This window comes from Canis lupus, chromosome 12 (genome assembly GCF_048164855.1).
Source record: "Canis lupus baileyi chromosome 12, mCanLup2.hap1, whole genome shotgun sequence".
Classification (NCBI taxonomy): domain Eukaryota; kingdom Metazoa; phylum Chordata; class Mammalia; order Carnivora; family Canidae; genus Canis; species Canis lupus.
Genome location: NC_132849.1, coordinates 19,984,664 through 20,004,833, shown reverse-complemented (window position 1 = coordinate 20,004,833; position 20,170 = coordinate 19,984,664). Strand labels below are relative to the sequence as shown.

The window sequence follows — 20,170 nt, the reverse complement described above, 5'->3', positions numbered from 1 at the left end:
AAGATATGCCACAAAATCTCAAGGTGAACATTACTTACACATTTATAAATAATGCTTCTAATAACTGTTATTTTTCTGTATTTTCTTCCTTCACTAGTGGTGGAAGTTAGAGCTATTGTCCCTTTGTAAAAGTAATTTACCTTTGAATCAAAAAAAGGCTGATATGTGCAACCCAGATGTTACTTTTAATGCTCTTTATTAAAATGCAACAGTAGCTTTCTCTTGCATTGCTTTTTTACAGATTGCTTATCCTTTGCATTTAGGTGATAAAGCATTTTGTGACAATGATAATTCAAATTTGTGTCTCCACAAAGTGAGAAGAAGGTATGAACGTATTTCATTTGGGTGGTGTTGTTAAGCTGTTTTGACCTACTTTGGGGAATTGTCTTTTTCTTAGAAGCATTGATTGGTTACCTTAATTGTCTGTGATAGATTTGATTTCAATTTTCTTGGGCAGAATGATTGTTCAGAGCACTTAAAATTATAAATCACAATATGGGATGCCTTACTTTAGACTTGAGGGTAGCCAATAACTCAGGATTTTGTTGTAGTACAGTTAATAATATCACCACATCTCAAAAGTCTTTTCAGTTAAGATTGTTCAGTTAGGGTGTACTTTTTTTTTTCTTTTGGTTAGAGGGCTGAAATGTGGTACTGATTTGAATGTATTTACTTTTATATGCTTCATGATATTCATAAAACTTAGGACTTTATACACCTAACATGGCAACGAAGAAAAAGAAGTTTGAGTATATTTATTCTTCTGTTAATGTTGATAGGAAGTAAAAAGGAATGTTCAAAGAGAGATCACCAGAGTGGCTTTGTTCTGAGTTATAAAGCTCTATATGTCTGGTTCATTCCAGGAAGTAAACTCACTATTTCTGCTATAATGAAATAACTTTTATACCATGTTTTTAAATTAACCTATTTCAGGACTGATTGAGAAATATGTTCCTATTTATGTATTGCATTTGCTTGGCATATTGTTTTTTTTAAATATTCTATTTACATATTATATGTGTACATATTATGTATTATTTTATATTGTAGAAATAATATGTATAGAAAATACAGAACTATTAAAATGCAAAGAATAAGAATATTTAAAACTTGTTATTCTTGCCACCAAGATAGCAACACAGATAATGTTTAAATGTATTACTTCCAGTCTGTTTTCTATGCTTATCTATGTATGTTCTACTCATTTTTATCTCAAAACTCAGTACATTGTTTATTTTAGTTTCATATCCTGCTTGTATATTGTGTTTGAGCACATGTTCTACTCTACATACCTAGACTACATATAGGACAGATGGGCAAAACAAAAATTTCTAAGAGTTGAGAAATTACTGGAAATGTTGAGAGGAAATTTATACTTGTTATAGGAATTATTATATCATAGCTTATTATTATCAATAAACATGATGCATCTAGAAGAATAAGAACAGAAATATGAAAGGAAGATATCAATATCAGGGATGTCATAATTTAGTAGAATTAAAGACACAACAAAATAAAAAGTGTTCATTTAGTGTAATATGTTAAAACTTTCAAATTTCCTAGAGAAAAGATGAATGAATGTAAAATTAGTGGGTTGGCCTAACACAGGTTAAAACCAGTGATTATGGGAATCATAAGAGCTTTGGGCTAATAAGAAAAAATGGATAAAACCACTGGCCATTCTTGACCATAGGTTTCCAGAAGAATTGAACTATAGTAAATGGCAAAATGCCTAGTACAGTTAAGTATTTTAAAACTAGTACAGAAAATGAAAAAAAAAAAAAAAAAAAAAAAAGGTTGACCATAGACGAGGAAGGCGAGTTGTAAGTTTATAGCAGTAGTACATGGGAACTTCAGATTTAAAAGTATCCCTACTGTTCATGAACTCAGCAAGCTGGAGTTAGTTTCTTTCTTTTTTTTTTTTTTTTTTTTTTTGGAGTTAGTTTCATAGAAGGGCCCCCTTGCCAGGCTCGCTTCTATATGGAAATGGAGAATGCACTTATGTGGAAATGAGGGTCTTCCATCCCTGCAGATCACCCAACTATAGCCACCACCATGCAGAGGTGAGTCAATAAGATCAAATTTGTTGTTTTGTCTATCTTCTTTACTTTGCTGCATAGACTATATCTCATTTACCTTCATAAATTTTAGAAATTTATATATTTTATTTTAAATTTAAATTATCACTATATTTAAATAAAAATATTTAAACTAATTTCCTAACATTATCAAATGTAAGAATGCAACAGAATCTTTTGAATGCCATTTATTTACAATGAAGACTTTAGCACTGATTGTTTTTTTAACTTTCTGTTTTGATTCTAGTTATTTGTTAAGCTGGAAGTTTAGTATTAGATCAGTGTTCCTAAATGATTAAGTCAGTTTTTATATTACATACATTTTCTTCTGTTGATATTCCTTAACATTCACATTCCCTTTTGAAACCAAAACTTTATTTTTCGCTTCTTAACATGGACAACAAACAGAAGAAATCTGGTGTGGTGTAGGGCTAGGCACCCCAGGAGAGCCAATTAGTACCCCTAGGGATATTCTATTAAAAGAGTCTGTAACAAGGAACTGGAAGACACATCTCTGCAGGCAGTCTTCTAAATTTCCCCTAATAATTTGTGTTCCTAACTGAAGAGAAGTGACTTTAGTAGATGCTTTTATTTCAGTATTTCAGCTTCCCTAATTGTGGTGTCAGAAAGAATCTTGGACGCACAGAGATAAATGGGAAACCAATGTGAAGGGAAGCTGATTAATTCTTGAACATTCAATGAATTAAGTTTGAAACTAGTTTTTTATTTACTACAAAAGTGCAAAATGGCAGGCTGATTTCCAATAGCATATATTTGCCTCCTCTAAACTCAAAAGGCTGCCATAGGGGATATGGTGCCACCTTCATTATCTAGAATTTCACTTTCAGTGTTTTATGTAAGGTAAATTACTCTGGGTGGGTTGGAGTGCTCTCTGTCCTTCTAATATATGTGGATGAATTTGAGGTAACTCCCAGGGCCAGTTCTCAAGGAAGAGAGGAATAAATAGAATTCAGTTAAAGCTAAATTCCTGTCCATGATACTTTAACAGATAACTAGTATTTTCTAACATGTCAATTATATTCCCTTATTTTGGAACCCTGTTCTTACACTTCTTCAGAGGACTTTAGTTACAACAACTCTTTGAGTCTTTTTCTCTATTTCTAACTCATGGTTTCCCAAGGAAGGAGGATTGGTTTATCTGATTACTGAGATTGACTTAGGAAACTGTCAGGCTTAACTCATATTTCTGGATTTTTACTTTGAGAATTGTTGAGAGAATTTACATCCTACCCTATCCTATTTTCCCTGCTTCCTTGTAGTAAAGGAATATTTTGATGTCTCTCACAGTAAATTTCAGTTAGTTAAGATCCCGTAGTTAATGGGGTATGACTTATTTGGCCCCCATTAAACCTTAACATTTGTCTCAGAAATCCAGATCAGTGACACAATAGTTGCCATGTCTAGAAAGATCTACCTAGAGTATTATTTTTGTCTTCTTTTATAGAAAACAGGTACTTACTGAGCTTACTTGAATAAAGAGAAAATAGAATGAAATCTGGAAATTCATTAAATATGGGGAATGTACTAAAAATATGTGTCTCCTTCAGTCTCCACTTTTTGCTCACTCTTCTTCACTTTTAGCTTCTATTTCCTCTATGCTTTCCTTTCAACTGAATGGCTTCCTATGTTTACTCATAATTTGTACTCAATTATAGTTAAAACCTATGCATAACTAGGGTTAATTTCAATTGGTCTACCGATTACATGTTTATCTCTAAAACTACTGGCACCTGAATAACACCATGGAATGTTTTAACTAAACATATATGATGTTCTGTGATCATGCATCCATGAGAAGGATGTCAGCATTGTTTACCAACAATAATTGAATTTATGATTCGGCTTAGGGGCATTTCAATGGTTAAGGCTGGTCAGATAACTCGTTCTAAAAGATCTCTTCCAAGAGTTGACTTTGGACTTTTTGGTGCTGAGGTGCTTTGTATGCACACTAGTGATAATATGGAACCTAGAGAAAGAGTGGGTTCTGTGTGAACCAATCCAAAAGAAGGAAAGCTAAGAAGCCTCTGCCTGAGCTCTCTGTGCCCCTCTCAATGTATGCTCTTCTTTTGCTGTTGCTGCCCTATACTTTTTTGCCTGTAATTAAGCTATTATATATAAACTCTTTAAGTCCTGTGGGTCCTTTCAGCAAATAAACACTTAAGGTGATTAATATGTAATTAACACAGCTTGCCATGGAACAAAACTTTCTTTCACAGTATCCTTTACTTTACCTCCTAAAGCTAATGGACCCAAATATTCTTGGTTCAGATTTATAAAGGAGCCTGATTGTTGGCCCAAATCATTTCTGTTACATGACATAGATCATCTTTTAAAAATTATACTGTGGATTCTCTGCCCTTGGACTAGATCCAGTCTCTGAGTAATTATTTGTGCCTAAGGATCCAGAGTCATGCTATGCAAAGCATGGCCTCCTAAGAAGCAGGAGTTGTGAACCATACAGTTTTACTCTACATAGAGATATAGCTATGGAATTATTATGAGGCCAGGCTATGCAATTCAAATACCTATCTGTATATACATCTAATGTGTATAGGAGGAAAGCTTTTCCTTTCTTCTCTTAGCATGGTCTAATAATTAAACTGACATAAGATAAATTTAATTTTGTATGTATGAGAGCCCACCCCCAAAATATGGGACTCAATGAAGTGACTAAAGCAGGCAGCTTTTATACCTTTACACACACACACACAAAAAAAAAAAAAAAAAAAAACATTAAGTTTGTAAAGTATTGACAAGACAAAGAAGTTTGGGCTTGGTATAGTAAATTAGTGAAGAAGCAATAATATTTGTTTATATATTCTTCTTAGCTCCAATTCTTTATTTCTAGTGATAAGATACCTCTCTCCTTCCTGGTCCTGGGAGAGTAGCCTTCACATACTCATCCAATACAAAAACAATCACTTGGGATTGGTGTTTCTCCATTTATATTCCTAATATTTAAAAATTGGGAAACAGAGAGGAATGGAAACTTGTCCAGAGTCATGTAGCCAGTAAGTGTCACAGTGAGGACTAGACCAAAGCAAGTTTGGTATCTGAGCCTGTGTTCTTCTTAACTGCTACCCTGAACTGTCTCCTATGGTTTCTTCTGAGAATAGTTACACTAACACATCCTTTGATAGAAGAATGCTTCAAGACTTTTTGGTCTTAAAGGGATTCTATCCTTTGGATAGAGACATGGCAATAAAATTTTTCTTTTGAGATTATAGAAGACTTTCTTATCTGTTACCCACAAACTCCAACTATGCTATTCTTTTGAGACACCAATTTTTTAATTTTTTTTTTTATTTATTTATGATACTTACAGAGAGAGAGAGAGGCAGAGACACAGGCAGAGGGAGAAGCAGGCTCCATGCACCGGGAGCCCGACGTGGGATTCGATCCCGGGTCTCCAGGATCGCGCCCTGGGCCAAAGGCAGGCGCCAAACCGCTCCGCCACCCAGGGATCCCGAGACACCAATTTTTAATCTGTCCTCCACCATCTCTCCAAACTCATGTTGCCAAGGAAGAGAAAACACATAAACTGAGTATTACTGATTTGATTATTTTCTCTTATAATTCATATGCTTGTTCGGCTACTTTTGTTAATAATCCTAAGTGCTGAGGCTTTTTCTTGCCTTGAAGTGAGTACATTTTTTTCAAGATAAATCACATATTTTCATTATTATCAGATTAGGCTGGTTGATTTCCTAATTTCCTCAATGACAGAACTGATATCCAGGAGAGACCTGAAATCTACTTCATTTAAAAGAGACAGAGCTCAAAATGGCTTTCCTGTGAAGTCCAGTATTATTACTAATAAGATTACAACCTGTCTTATTTTCCAATCCTGTGTTTCTCTTATGATGGTATGACAACTTCAGATCAACCTTTACCTGATCAACATAATAAACAGAGTTGTCAATTATTTAACTATGTAATACGACAATGTGCCAGACACTGTACTAGGTATACCCAGGTCCTTGAATAATACTTAGAAGTGGGTTTCTTTTTTTTTGATATTTTATTTATTTATTCATGAGAGACACAGGGAGAGAGAGAAAGAGAGAGAGAGAGGCAGAGACACAGGCAGGGGGAGAAGCAGGCTCCATACAGGGAGCCAGGGAGCCCCATGTGGGACGCGATCCCGGGACTTCAGGATCATGCCCTGGGCCAAAGGCGGGTGCCAAACCGCTGAGCCACCAGGGATCCCCCAGAAGTGGGTTTCAACAGCTATCTTTTATGGATGATAAAATAGTCTCAGAGGCTTACTTACCCAAGGTCACACAAGAATTAAATTATAAGTAGGATGTATTCTCAGATACCTATTACTCCAAATTCCATGATCTTAATTATTATATCAAACTGCTTTCTTACCTATCTGTATATCAATGCTGCAATAACTTATAATAACGAGGTATAAATGCTAAAAAGATTGTTTTATTTAGTTCCTAAAAGAGTATCAGTAATAGATGGGGTTTATTATACAACTAGGAAGTTCTTGCTCCACGGCCCTTGGTACTGTGGATTTTGTATTTGTGCTAGAGTACTGTCATTATGTGAGGAAACTTGCCAAAGCCATTTGCTAAAACCAAAGAGATACTAGCTTGTGAAATACTCAAATATTTACATTATATTTTCTTCTTTTCCTTGGATAAGGCATTGTCATAAAACTTCAAAATGCTCTCCTAAGAATAGAAAACAACCCCAGAGGGATAATTGGATGTATTAGAACCCTAAACACCTCAAGCCTAATCCAGAAGATTAATGATAAATAACACTGTCCTCTCATTTGAGGTCTGAAAGAGTTCATTGCTTTTCAAACAGGAAACAGTTTACTTCTATAGAGCAGAATGATTAAATGACAGTGGATTTCAGAAGGTTTTATGCTTGAAATACTTGAACACAATCGAATTTTATCTTCCTCTTACAAAATGTAGGTTTTTTTTTTTTTCTTCTTTACTTCTCTCCTTAAACATGAATGATAGGCTATTAAAGGTTTTCTTTGGGGGAAAATATTTTTGACTTACATTGCTGTGGAAACTTGATTTAATCAACAAAATGCCAAGCTGATAACCACTCTCATTTCCTTGTCATAGAAAATAAGAGGAATAAATTCAAAAGAGTGGGGAATTACAGAAAAATGCTTCTAGATCCTACATCAGTAAAGTAGACATCTTTAATAATGTATAATAGTATCTCTTATTGGTAAGGAGGATTGAGCACATAACTGTGTACACAGTATTTTTCTAGGTAGATATTTAATGCCACCTGTCCTTGATTTATTTTATTAATCAGTTGTATGTCCTTCCTTTAGATTATGAATTTGTTATTTAGGAATTGTAATAAGGATCTTAAAGAGATATCTGCACTCCCACGTTCACTATAGCATTAACCACAGTAGCCAAGGTATGGTATATACATATAATGGAATATTATTCAGCCTTTAAAAGGAAGAAAATAATACTATTTGTGACAACATGGATGGACCTAGGCAACAATGTGTTAAATTGAATAAGCCTGACCACAGAAAAACAAATACTGTATGATCTCATTTATGTATGGAATCTAAAATAGTCAAACTCAGAAGGAAAGAGTATAATGGTGGTTTCCAGTAGCTGGAGGGAGGGGAAATGGAGACGTGATAGTCAAAGAGGATAAAATTTCAGTTATACAAGATAAATAAGTTCAACAGAGGTGGGGTAAAATAATGTTCTGGAGATCTACTATACATAATGGTGCCTACAGTTAATGTTAGAGAACAAAACTTGCCACCCCAAAATGTGTTTCTTTAGCATGTAGATTATTTTATGCTGATTCTTTTTAAGGAACAGAAAGACTCAAGAATTTTTTTATTTTTGCCTCTCCCACCCCCAATTCCCTAAAAACATTAGGTAGAGAACTTGTTTCAGCATGGGCTATCACCATAAATTAGAATAATATGAACTAGTATGGTAGACAGGGAGGAACATAGCAAGGCCTGTTTGATCAAAGTCCTCTCTATATACCACTGTTTCTGAATGGCCCAGCAAACATTTGTGTACCATACAAATGCCATAACATATGTATACCATAACAAATGTACCATACAAACTTCCTTTTGTAGCCCTGGAGTACCACACCCTTCCTCTTAACTGAGAATGACATATATACCTCATATTGCCTGTCTTTGGAATTTCTCATGTTTATGTGAATTTCTCATAAGTATGTAATTAAATTTGATTAACTCCTGTTCATCTATCTCACACCAATTTAATTCTTCAACCAGTCAGAAGAATCATGTATGGCAGAGGAAAAATTTTCCTTCCAACCATAACAATATTGTATTGTATAATTAAAATTGGTTAAGAAGGTAAATTTTATGTTAACTTCTGTAGCCTCATATACAAAAATAAATGATAATAATAATGAGGATGGGAGGAAACTTTTGGAAATGATGGGTATGTTTATGGCCCTGATGGTAGTGATGGTTTCACAGGTATATACATATTCCCAAACTCATTGAGTTATATTCATTAAATATGTACAGCTTATTACATGCCAGTCGTACTTTGATAAAGCAAGTTTTAAGAAAGCATTTATTATCTTTATAAAAAAACACATGTCTTTCTGAGGGATTACAAAATATTCTAATTTTGAGAGGTGTGTACCACAGCGTACACAGGATTTAGGACACAATACATGAGGCTACTTATAGCACATGGCATACAGCAACTGCTCAATAAACACTTGCTAATAAATGAATGTAAGGGGATTGATGGCTAGGAAGAAAGCTTGGGAAAAGGTAAACAAAAGAGAAGCCAAAGGTTCTGACTGGTTGAGATGTTTCCTGGGTCTAATTCTATTTTGTAATCACTCTAAAAATGCAGGTCTCTTCGCATTTAAGAGAAATACATGGAACTAAACTCAAGCAATATTTCAATTAGATAAGAACAGACTGAATGCATGGAGCTAAGAACAGAGCCAAAGTTATAGAAAGTGTGAGCCCAGACCTCCAAATTATGAATTAGAATTCTCACTTCCTGTGTAAAAGGAAAAGAAAATGCACCAGACCAGTTAAAAAGCAAGGAAGACTTTATTCAAGACTGTAATAGAGGTCAGTACTATTTTAGTAGGAAAGATTTAATTCAACTGCTGAAACAAAAAGGTGGGAGGATTTTTAAATGCTGAGATGAACTAATGGAAAAGTACTAGAGGACATTAGTGGGGAGGTTGGCCAATGTGATTAGGCTACCTGTGTTTGTTAATTGTCCCTCATCAAAGTTCAGCTCCCACTTTATTTCAGAAACTAAGAGATATAGGCCTTATGCTTCTTGATGATTATATTTCAAAAGGATGGCTACCAGGACCTTGAGAAAAACATTACCTGGGTTGCAGACAATTTATATTTCAAAGAAGCAAGAGAACGGATTTATAATTACAAGCTTTCTCAAGTAAGTGCTCTAAGAAAAAGGGGTCAAGGGCCTATAGTCAAAAGAGACTGCCTAAAGTTTAGTCAAGCTGTGGGGAACTTTAAGGTCATCCTGGTTTTCTTTCTTCCTTGCTTCTTTTTTCCTTTTAATCTATCTTTTTCCCTTTTAAACTATTTTTAAATACCCATGATATATGAAAGGGAATTTTTGCTAACAGAGAGAAGAATTAACAGCTTGTCAGATCCTCAGACATTGTTGGCTATTGGATTTCTGTTCTTCCTTGCCTGATAAGATACTGTTTTGCTCCTAGTAGTCATAGCCTTAGAGGCTCCATGCTGTGCTTCTATAGGATCACTGACTGAGCAAGAATGTTAACTCCTTATTACTAACAACAACAAATTTGCTTTACATGTAGAAAAATATTAGCTAATTTTTTGCTGCCCTTATTTCTTATTATCACCAACCAGCCATCAGCAATACACACCTACTCACTGCCACTTTCTCCCTCTGCCTTGAAATGTACAGTGTCTCTGAATTTGGACAAATTCTTTTGCCTCACTATGGGAAAGCTTAACCCATTCCTACCCTTGGAGTGGAAGTCACTCTCTACCTTGGTAATCATCGTTTATTCTTATGCTGCTACTACTATGTAATAAATCTTCCTTGAAATAATAAAAAGAATGAATGGCTGAAATTCAATGACTCAAATAAAAGTTTATGCCTATGTACATATACCAGAGAGATTCAGGGTTGAGGTGGGGCTTGAGCTGTTTATAGGCATATGAGAAAGTAAATTAGAAGAAAGGACAAAAACACACATTAGTAGCTATGTTTAATTTCATCCTTAGAAGAAAACTCAAGCTACATGAATAGTGTGTGTGTGTGTGTGTGTGTGTGTGTGTTGTGTACACACACACATTTGGCTCTATTTCCCATTAAAAACTGCTGAAACCTTAAAATCATCCTCTTCTTCTCCACCATGTTCTCTCAAGGATAGAACTTGGCTTATTTGTTTCCCTGTCCTATCATAGCTTCTGCTCTTGTTGGAGGTGTGTGCACTGGGCATCCCAGTGTGTTTTCCACTCCACTCTGAAGCACTTCAGCCATCAGTGTATCAAAGATGACTATTATAAGGCTCTCTGCTGATGACTGAACTCTCCAGTGACAGTGCCAATGCTCCAGTTTATAATACTACTCTCTCATGTTTATTTCCTCTGAAGACATCCCATGCCATTTCATTCTTTTTGGAGTTGTAGCTTCTTCCTTTACAGAACCAGATCCTAGCCCATGGGGATGGACCCAGAGAACAAAACTGAGTGAAACATCCTATGCTATCATTAGGACTACCTCTCTCCTCAAGCAAGATATAGGGATCCCGTTCTTCCCTAAGGATGACTTTTATTAGCAGTCTTCTGCATCCTTCATGCAAATATATTCCTAGCAGTAATCTTTCAGATATTACCAGCAAGGAACTTAGTTAACACTTAGGATTCTAAGTACATACATGTCCTGAAACTTTTCTTCTGCAGCCAAGTTAACAGAGATAGGGATTTACACCTCTCTGCTCTCATTTTGATGCAAAGACTACAATAAGCGGTTATTACTAATGATCAGACTCACAATGGGAGGTGGAAGGAAACAGGCCCACATGCTTGAAATTTACTGTTTCTGGTGTGTGCAGTATTCCTCAGGGTGGAAGGAGCAAAAGAAAAGTTGAGAATAGCTGTTCTAATGAGTCTGTTCCTGAAACTTTAGAGTCTCTCTAAGTGGCTGTATCACTAGATATCACAGTTTATTCAAAAAGTGGTACTGACAGTAAATTCTTAAGAACAGATAAAAAGCTTGAGTATTGTGCAAAATTATAATCAAATACTAATAATGAAATGGCAGTTAATGATAACCATCTTCCTAGAAGTGTATTTTGACAGAAAGACATAGAAAATAGAAAAAAAAATATGTTTGGTTTACTGACAGAAAATCCTCCACTTTTTTCTTTCATATTTAAATAAATCATGACTTTCTACCTTATATCCTGGTATAAATGTATGTCAAGACTCATTCTGCAAGGGATGTTATATTAGTTTCCTATTGTTGCTATAACAAATTACCACAAACTTAGTGGCTTAAAACAGCACAAATTTATTTCAGAGTTCTAGGCGTCAGAAGTTTGAAATAGATCAGCAGGTTTGCTTTTAGAGACTCTAGGGGAAAATGCCTTTTCCAGTTTCTAGAGGCTGCTTGAGTTCTTTGGCTCATGGCGCCACATCATTTCAACCTCTGTATCAGTCATCACAACTCCTATGACTCTGAGTCTCCTGCTTCTTCCTCGCTCTTATATGGGCCCTTGTTTTTACTTTGAGTCCACTTAGGTAATCCAGGAAAATCTCCCAATTTTAAGGTCTTTATCTTAATTACATATGACATAACTACATGTTCTGTAGTTATGGAGATTAGGTTCTGGAGATTAGGATCTGTACAATTTTTATGAGGGAGAGGACCATTTTCTGCCTCAGATAGACCTAGCACTTACCTAAAGCTAGAATCAACCAAACATGGAATTATGGGATAATTTAATTGGGAAATCTGAAGAAAGGTCTATCATGACCAGGAATTCAAAATATCTCACATATACAGTTTCTGTTGCCTTCTTTTGGTTCTGTCTCCTACTTCATTGCTTTTAGACTCGGTTCACATGGAAGGATGATAGTGGCAACAGGTATGACCTCATATCCTCCAATGTTCAAGTTCAATGAGAAAAGAGAATCTTCCTCCCAGAATTACCAACAAAGTCTCATCATGTTTCACTAGCTCTATGCATCGTGTTCCCCTCTCTAAACCAGCTATCATGTCCAGTGAAAGTTCTGTATTTTTTGTACTCAGTTGCCACATCCTTACGAGGAGGATAATGTTCAGGCTTGATTCCCCAGGTACAAGGAAGTCCAATGTTAAATAGCAAATAAAAATCCTCCATGACAGGGCGAGAGAAAGACTGTTAAAGAAAGAAAATACATTTTTAATCCTTCCTAAACAAAGCATTCTGCATTTCCACTATTTATTTTATTGTTTGAGAGAGTGAGAGCACACACAAGAGAGAGGGAGAGAGTTGAGGGAAGGGCAGAGGGGGAGGGAGAGGCAGAGAATATCAGGCAGACTTTGTGCTGAGCATGGAACCTTAGACAGGCTTTGCTCTCACTATCCTGAGATCATGACCCAAGCTGAAATCAGGAGTCAGACATCCCAGCCCTGATATTATTTAGAGTTTTTATGAACACTAAATGAGTTAATAGAAATAAAACATTGAGAAAATGAACAGTGTTTAGCACTCAGTAAGCATGCAGTAAATACTAGCCATATTATTATTAATAATAATTATTAATTATTATCATAAAACATCCAGGGCCCTTTTAAAGCAAACATCTGATTGGAATTTTCTCAGACTCCAATTGTTAGCATTAATTATAGGCTGGTTTATTTTCCTCCGGTCACTTTAAATAAAGGAACTCATTATAGATCTGAGAGAAGGAATTTAGATTGCAAAAGAAATTTTATTTTTTCTTCAATATCCAACCGTCATGCCAGCTGCTTTAGTTCAGGCTACCAATGGGAAGCTGCTTAATGAAGTTGCTTATGGTTTAATGATTTGTGTGGCATAAATTATTTTTCTTAATGTTATTCCTGGGGAATTTTCCAATTGTTTCAGAGAATATGAAGTAAAAAACCAAAAAGAAAAAAAAAAGACAAAAACAACTACAGTGTGGTTCCATATTCCCACAACACCTGGTAAGAAATAATCTGCTTCCTCAATTGCAGTTCCATCATCTATTATATTTTGAATCCCTTCACAGCAAGACCCTTCTTATTTACTTATTGCATATATGCTAAAGATCCCAATAATTGCACATCCAGCACACAATTGATTTTACTCAGAATCCTCATTACACCTCTCAAAGTTCTAATAATGAAAAAGTTAGAATGAGCTTTAATAAGCATTAGGAAGTCAAGCTTTCTCAGGGAAATGGTTTAACCATTTATGGACATATATTCAAATGAATGATGCAAAAATACAGTGTGATTATCTAAAGAGCTGGAGGTTAGATGAGTGTATCATAGGGATACGGTGAATTAAGCAATTAAGTTTCAGCATGACAAATAAAATTGGTTTGCTCTTTAGGACTTAAATCACTAGTTTTCCTTTATCTCTTGAATTCTAGGATTTGTTATGTTTGAACCAAAACGTAAACTGGTCAGTTTTCCTTTCCATTCATTTTTATGGCATCTCCTTGAATTACTTGGTGATTATGTGGTATTTCACATGATACTGCTAATAATGCTATGTTTGTTTTAAAGGGATTTTTTCAATTAGTATGTTGACTATATTACATGTTCTGATTGTTTTATTTTGCATACGTTGTTAACTTAAAATTGCTCTTCAGGTTTTTCTCAAGCATGTTTTATTCCTAACTAAGTTACAAGCTTTTTTCCAGACAAAACCAAATGTCTTATTTTCATCTACCTATAAATATAAATAAATATAGCACTGAAGATTGTAGGTTAAAAAGTGTTTCATTGAAAACATAAACAAACTTTACATGACATTGGTCAGATATTTAATCATTCCTGAGTGAAGGAAATAGACTGAACCCTTTTAGTACATGCCTGGCTTATCCTATTGAATTAGAATTCATTACTTTCCTGAATGCTTCTATTTTTTTTTAACTATAATAGTTTTCACACTCTCCAACAAGTAATGAGTTCTACCTCTCACAAAATAAAAGTATTAAAACTCTTCTCATTTTAGTCTTTAGAAAATGATTACTAAGTACCATTAACACTTATATTTTATAAAGAAGCCTAAGGCTCCTCAGAGGGAAGGTCTTTCCCTAAGTTTATTTCTTTCTCTCTTTTTTTGAGTTTAAATGCATTTTATTTTTAGACAATCTCCATGACATTTTTTTTTCTTAAAAACAATGCCACTGCTCCAAATAAATCAAGGGCAAAATAAATGAAGAGCACAAGAAGCCATCAGTCCCATTTGTCTAAATCCTGGTGTTGTGTAGATTAAGAGCAGCGGCCAGTTATGAAAACAGGTAAAACATCCAAAGTAATAGCCCAATTCATTAGCATTTTTCCATTTTTTAAATCATCCTTAAAGAAAATCATATATGGAGTCACACTCTCCTCACAGTAGTCCAGCAGAGCAACCATGCCATCTGGATTCATGTTTTCACCAATAAAGAACCGGTAGTTTTGAAATTAGCAAGGATATGCATGATTTGCTCTGCAGCCCCCATCATTATGCTTTCTGGCCTATGTTTGCCTTTGATTGACTTCATGTAATCTTTGATGTACTTCTTGTAGGCTTGTTTTGTGAAGTTGGTTTCTGGCAAATAATGGTTCAAAACAAATATCAACACAAGTGATTACTGTGCTTTCCATACCTTCGCCCTTAGGGCTTTCAGTGGAGGCATCTCCAACAATGAATGAGTTATCAATGTTACCCTCTGTCCTACTGACCACCATCTCCTCCACCTCCAGGCATAGCTTTGTCCATGATGTCTCAGATCTTGTAGATGTAGGAAAGCATCTCATCTTGGCTGATGAGGTCCCAGTAGATGATCATGAGGGTGGCTGGAGAGAAACAACTGTGGCACTAATTTAGCAGGAGCTAGGAGCTCTGAGCAAGTGCTGTGCTGGCCCGGGGCTGGCAGGGGTAGTGGAGCAATTAGAAAAGCTTAAGTTTCTTTCTTTTAAATGCTGTTGATTGTCCAAAAATCCATTTTCAATGCAAAAGTATCTTTTTTTGTTGCTTCTTTTGACAGCATTGCAGAGCAAATAAAGACACATACTTTGGGAGCCAGGTGGACCAAATTCAAATTTTGATTCTGATTATAATACTTGTGAAAGGGGAACAAGTTATTTAATCTCTTTGTTAATCCCTTTCTCTGTCAAGGGCAAATAATCATAATAAATGCATCTGTGTGTGTGTGTGTGTGTGTGTGTGTGTGTGTGTGTTTGTGTGTGTGTGTGTTTCTCTCCCTGGCTGGCAGAAAGAACTGAAATGTTTTCAATGGTACTTAAAAAGGCCCATGCTGAAGATCCTTTCCATCTTAATCATTGGCTTTCCAGTCAAGCTCACTTTCTTTCTCATCCAGAATACTCTGGAGGGAGAGGCCCATAGGATTTTTATTCCTCTTGCAGTTGTACAGACAAGAGTTTTTTAATCTGTATGTTTGGATACTAAGGTAAGGGGTTTTGTGGATTAAGCACTCAGTTAATGGGCAGATAACTTGGTGAGGGGATCTCTTTGTTGAGGTGAAATATGGTGATTACCTTCAGTTCCTCTGGTAGGGCCTGACTATCAAGGGTTTGCCCAGGACTGAAGGGTTTTAGTGGGATTCTCAGTGGCAAAGCTATGACAGTCCCCTACATTAGTTTTGCCTCCACTTTCCTTGGTTTGTCTGTCTGAATTTGATAATTTTTTTTTCTATTATATGCTGGCTCATTTCATGGAAACTTCCTCGTCAACTGCTAAGAAACCACATGAGATTTCTTCAACATGATAAAGCTTTTGATGATGTAATTTGTAATTTGTATGTAATGATGTAATATGTAATTCATCCACCTTCCTTTCGTTCCTCTCTCACGTGTGTGGAATGTAAGAGTTATTATTAATTATATTTTACACATCTCACTTTCCATTCTTCTAGCCACATGACAGTTCTCTTTGGAATACAAACATGGAAAATAATATATTTCCCTATCAACTTCAAATTGGTTGTATCAATCATGTTCTTACTAAAATGATTTCTGAAATCTTTTCTTCTGCCTTCATTTAGCTTCTCACTGTACCTATTGATGAAGTCAAATATATTTTCATGGCTTTCTTCTTCAAACTTGCTGTGATTCATATGAATTCTGTTTTTATTTCCTTACCTATTCTTCTTGGCTATTGCCCTTGAAATAATGTCTGACCTCTAATCCTTTTTCTTAATTGCATTGGGCCTTCTTAGCTTAGTGATGATGATTATTTAGCCTATTTTCTGCTTCTTTAGGCTATTTATTTTTATTCCTATCTATTGCTTTTTCATCAATAGTAACTCCATTTTTAACTTCCCTTCTCCCTTATTTGAATTTGAGGAAGGTACAATTTAAATAAGTTTAGGGAGCTAGATTTGTCTTCCTTTTCAGTTGTACAGAGTACTTTGGATTATTTTTAATTATAAAAGACCGATGAGAAAAACTCAGAAAATATAAAAATACATGAAGAAAATATTAGTATTCTATCTCTCAGAATAACAATCTATTGAATTAGAGATTACTATATAACTTTGGACTAACAAATAGTAAGCACTTAACTTTTGTTAATACTATTATTGGTAAATAGTAATGATAAAAGTTGGTTCCTAAAAATCTCATATTTTTAAATGTTTGTATGTGAACAAAAGATAACAACCTGTTTTAATAATCCACCATTTACTAATAATGATCAGGTGGTCTAATCATGGTTTTTATAGAAAGCCCTATATTATTATTTTACATGTTTAGTAGGTTTGGGTTTTTTTCAGTAATAATAATGACTTTGCTTGATTATTCAAATTAATGTCTGAACTTCTTATGCTAGTGCCACAATTTGCAAGAACTCTAGCCAAAGATAATAATTATTATTATTTCAACTTCAATAATTTTTTTCAAATTAAAAAGGGCAATAAAAACTGATCTTCTATGTAGCAATATCCTTTCTACAGGAAAAATTCTAACATCAAAGGATGATATTCTCAGGGTCCAACTGCCAGCTTTCTTTCCTTATACCCTAGAAATAAATATTTTTAATGTAAGAAGCTAGATAGTAAATATTTTCAGCTTTGTGGGCCATACTGTCTTTATCACAGCTACTCAACTCTGCTGTTTTAATTTGAAAACAGCCATAGACAATGCATAAACAATGGACTTGGTTGTGTTCTAATATAACTTTATCTACAAAAGCAAGTGTTAGGCCAGATTTCTTCCACAAGCTATAGTTTACTAACCCAGAGAGCCTAGCACCATCACAATTTTGTTCAATTATAGGTATTATTTATTGAGTACTTCTCATATACCAGGTATTGTGTTAGGATGCTGCAGTACAGTATAAGCTTGCATTTTCATAACAATTCTATTAATTAGGTATTATTCTTCCTTTATAACTAAGAAAATAGAAGTACTACGATTTAAGATAGAGAGTATGTGGCAGGGCTGGCCTTCGAACAGTCTTCTGACCCAAATCTGTTTCACTCCAAAGCCTGGACCTTATTCAAAGAATCTTGTGTCCCTCATTACTAAGATGCCTGCTCACTTATTTGTTACCACTTCCAAGGGGATCTGTATGCTTAAACAAGTTAACATTAAAATAAAGGATTGATGTTCTCAGTAACATATAATTTTAGCAATAAATCGCACTCTGTGAAAAAAGTAGGATTTCTTTCTTGCTCTCTTAGAACTATACTATGGAAGCTGAAACCTAGATTAATAGTCTATTCTATTCACATTTATAAAATATCTCTGAATTATGAGAATAAATGATTTTTTTTTCTTTTCTTTTTTATTATTTTCTGGTTTTTCAAACCTCAAACTTACGATATTCTCAAAAAAGCTAGAATAAAACATACTGTGTTCCATAACCAGATCCAATGAAAAAATATGGTATTCATAGATTAAAAATAACTAAATTTAGCTTACAGTGAAATTAATTTTGGAAATTAGTGATCTTCTTGAGGTAATGAAGGAAGTGGAAAGAATACAGACTTATTTTGATGTCTGGTTCCATCACATACTAGCAGCAAGGACAAGAGTGACTTGCTTAACATAAGTGACAAGAGTGATTTAACTGACCTGAGTCTCAATACTTCTAGGTATAAAATAAGATTAATAACTTCTTTACAGGACTTTGATGAGGATTAAATGTTAAAAGTGTTATGTTAGATATACTATGCAAATATTTACGTGTCCCAGATATCTCTAAATCTTCCACCTTGCTGGAATCGTTGTGACTTATAAAATTTACCCCAAATGGTCCAAAACCTGTCTCATATAAGAAAGGCCTCTCACTTTTCTCTTAGTATTGCAAGGTTTTATTTGTTGCCACTGTTGTTTTGATAAGGCTTATGTTGCTCTAAGTTACTTATTGCACTCTTATTATTTCCCATTTATGCTTTTCTATTGTATTAGTATTGACCATCCCATGCTTCTTGTTGCTCTTTCCTTTTCTTTGTTTCATATGAAACTAGATGGAAACAGAGCTTGAGCTGTGTGCATGAACTGTGCTGAAGACACAGGGACCCTGGTGCATGTCTCACTCCACTTCCATTTTCCACCCACTAACTTTTAAGCTCCTCTAATTCCTTTCCTAGTATTTTTCTAGGCAGAGCAATTCAGCTTACCCTTGCAGTCTCCTTCCACACTATGTCCAGTGCTGACCTCACTTTCTGCATATAAAACAAGTCATTTTTTTCAGCTATGAGATAACCTTTCTAAGGTAGGAATTTCCATTTCCCAGTAGGCAAAAACTAAGTTTCCACCTGTCTGTGATTTTCTATTAATGTAGCTTTAGGAAATATATATCAGTAGCTTGGGTTTAGCAACAATTGAGATTCAACAGGGCTACCATAAAATTTCTATTAGTTAGAACTTTAATAACTTGTCATTTCAAATAGATTATTCATCCCATTTATTTTTTTCTTACTGAAGTGTAACACATACAAAGAATGGTAAACAAAACAAAAAATATAGAGTTCATTGACTACCTTTTAGGTATTCACCTAAAGTGAATACCCTTGTAAACATCACTTAAGAAATAGACACAGGCATCAATCCAGAACTTTACCCATAACCTTTCTCAATCATACCACATTACATCCACCCTAAAGATAACCACTATTCCAATTGCCAGAAATACAGATTTGCCTATTTTGAAATTTTCTGTAACTGGAACCTTACAGTAGGGATTCCTTTGTATCTGATTTATTTTTCTTATCATTTTTTGGTGAGATTCATATTGTTGTATGTAGCTCTGATTCATGACCTTTAACCACTATATATAATTTTATTGCATGAATTCACTACTATCTCATTTCTGGATCTAGAATTTAAGATGTTTTCCATATTTTGGCTATGATGGATAATGTTGCTCTGAAGTATATCTGTCTATTCATATACAGCTTAGAGTGGATATTCTCAGGCTTATGTCATATGTTTGTGCAACTATAGTAAATACTGAAAACTTGGTCACTTACTCAAAATTTTCACTTCCATAAAGACCTAAACTTTGGTGTTCTGCCTTTATCATTTTGGCTTTATTGGTCTCATGTTCAATTACCAGCATCCAATTCAGTCCTTTGTTAAGATTAGACAGCTTTCATGACATAGCTAAGTTGGGTTAACATTCCATTAAATTGTGATATCCAAAGCAACTTGCCTTTGCTAAATGAGTACACTTGGCTTATTTGGAAAACTCTGTCACTTTACCTTCTAAAACTTATTCATCGGTAATGGAGAACCATTGTTTCCTTCTATAAACTTGAAATTTTCATCTTATTGTTTATCCTCAATTAAAGAAAATATACAAAATGGCACTCAGGCCTTTAACTACATCTTACTTTTCTGCAGCTAGTAAAGCAAAATCCATCC

At 34.7% G+C, this 20,170-nt stretch overlaps 1 pseudogene; it reads right to left on the bottom strand.

Annotated features, from left to right (window-relative positions):
• Positions 1 to 14,566: 14,566 nt before the first annotated feature.
• On the bottom strand, positions 14,567 to 15,128 carry LOC140600783 (translationally-controlled tumor protein-like; annotated as a pseudogene).
• Between the last annotated feature and the right edge of the window lie 5,042 nt (positions 15,129 to 20,170).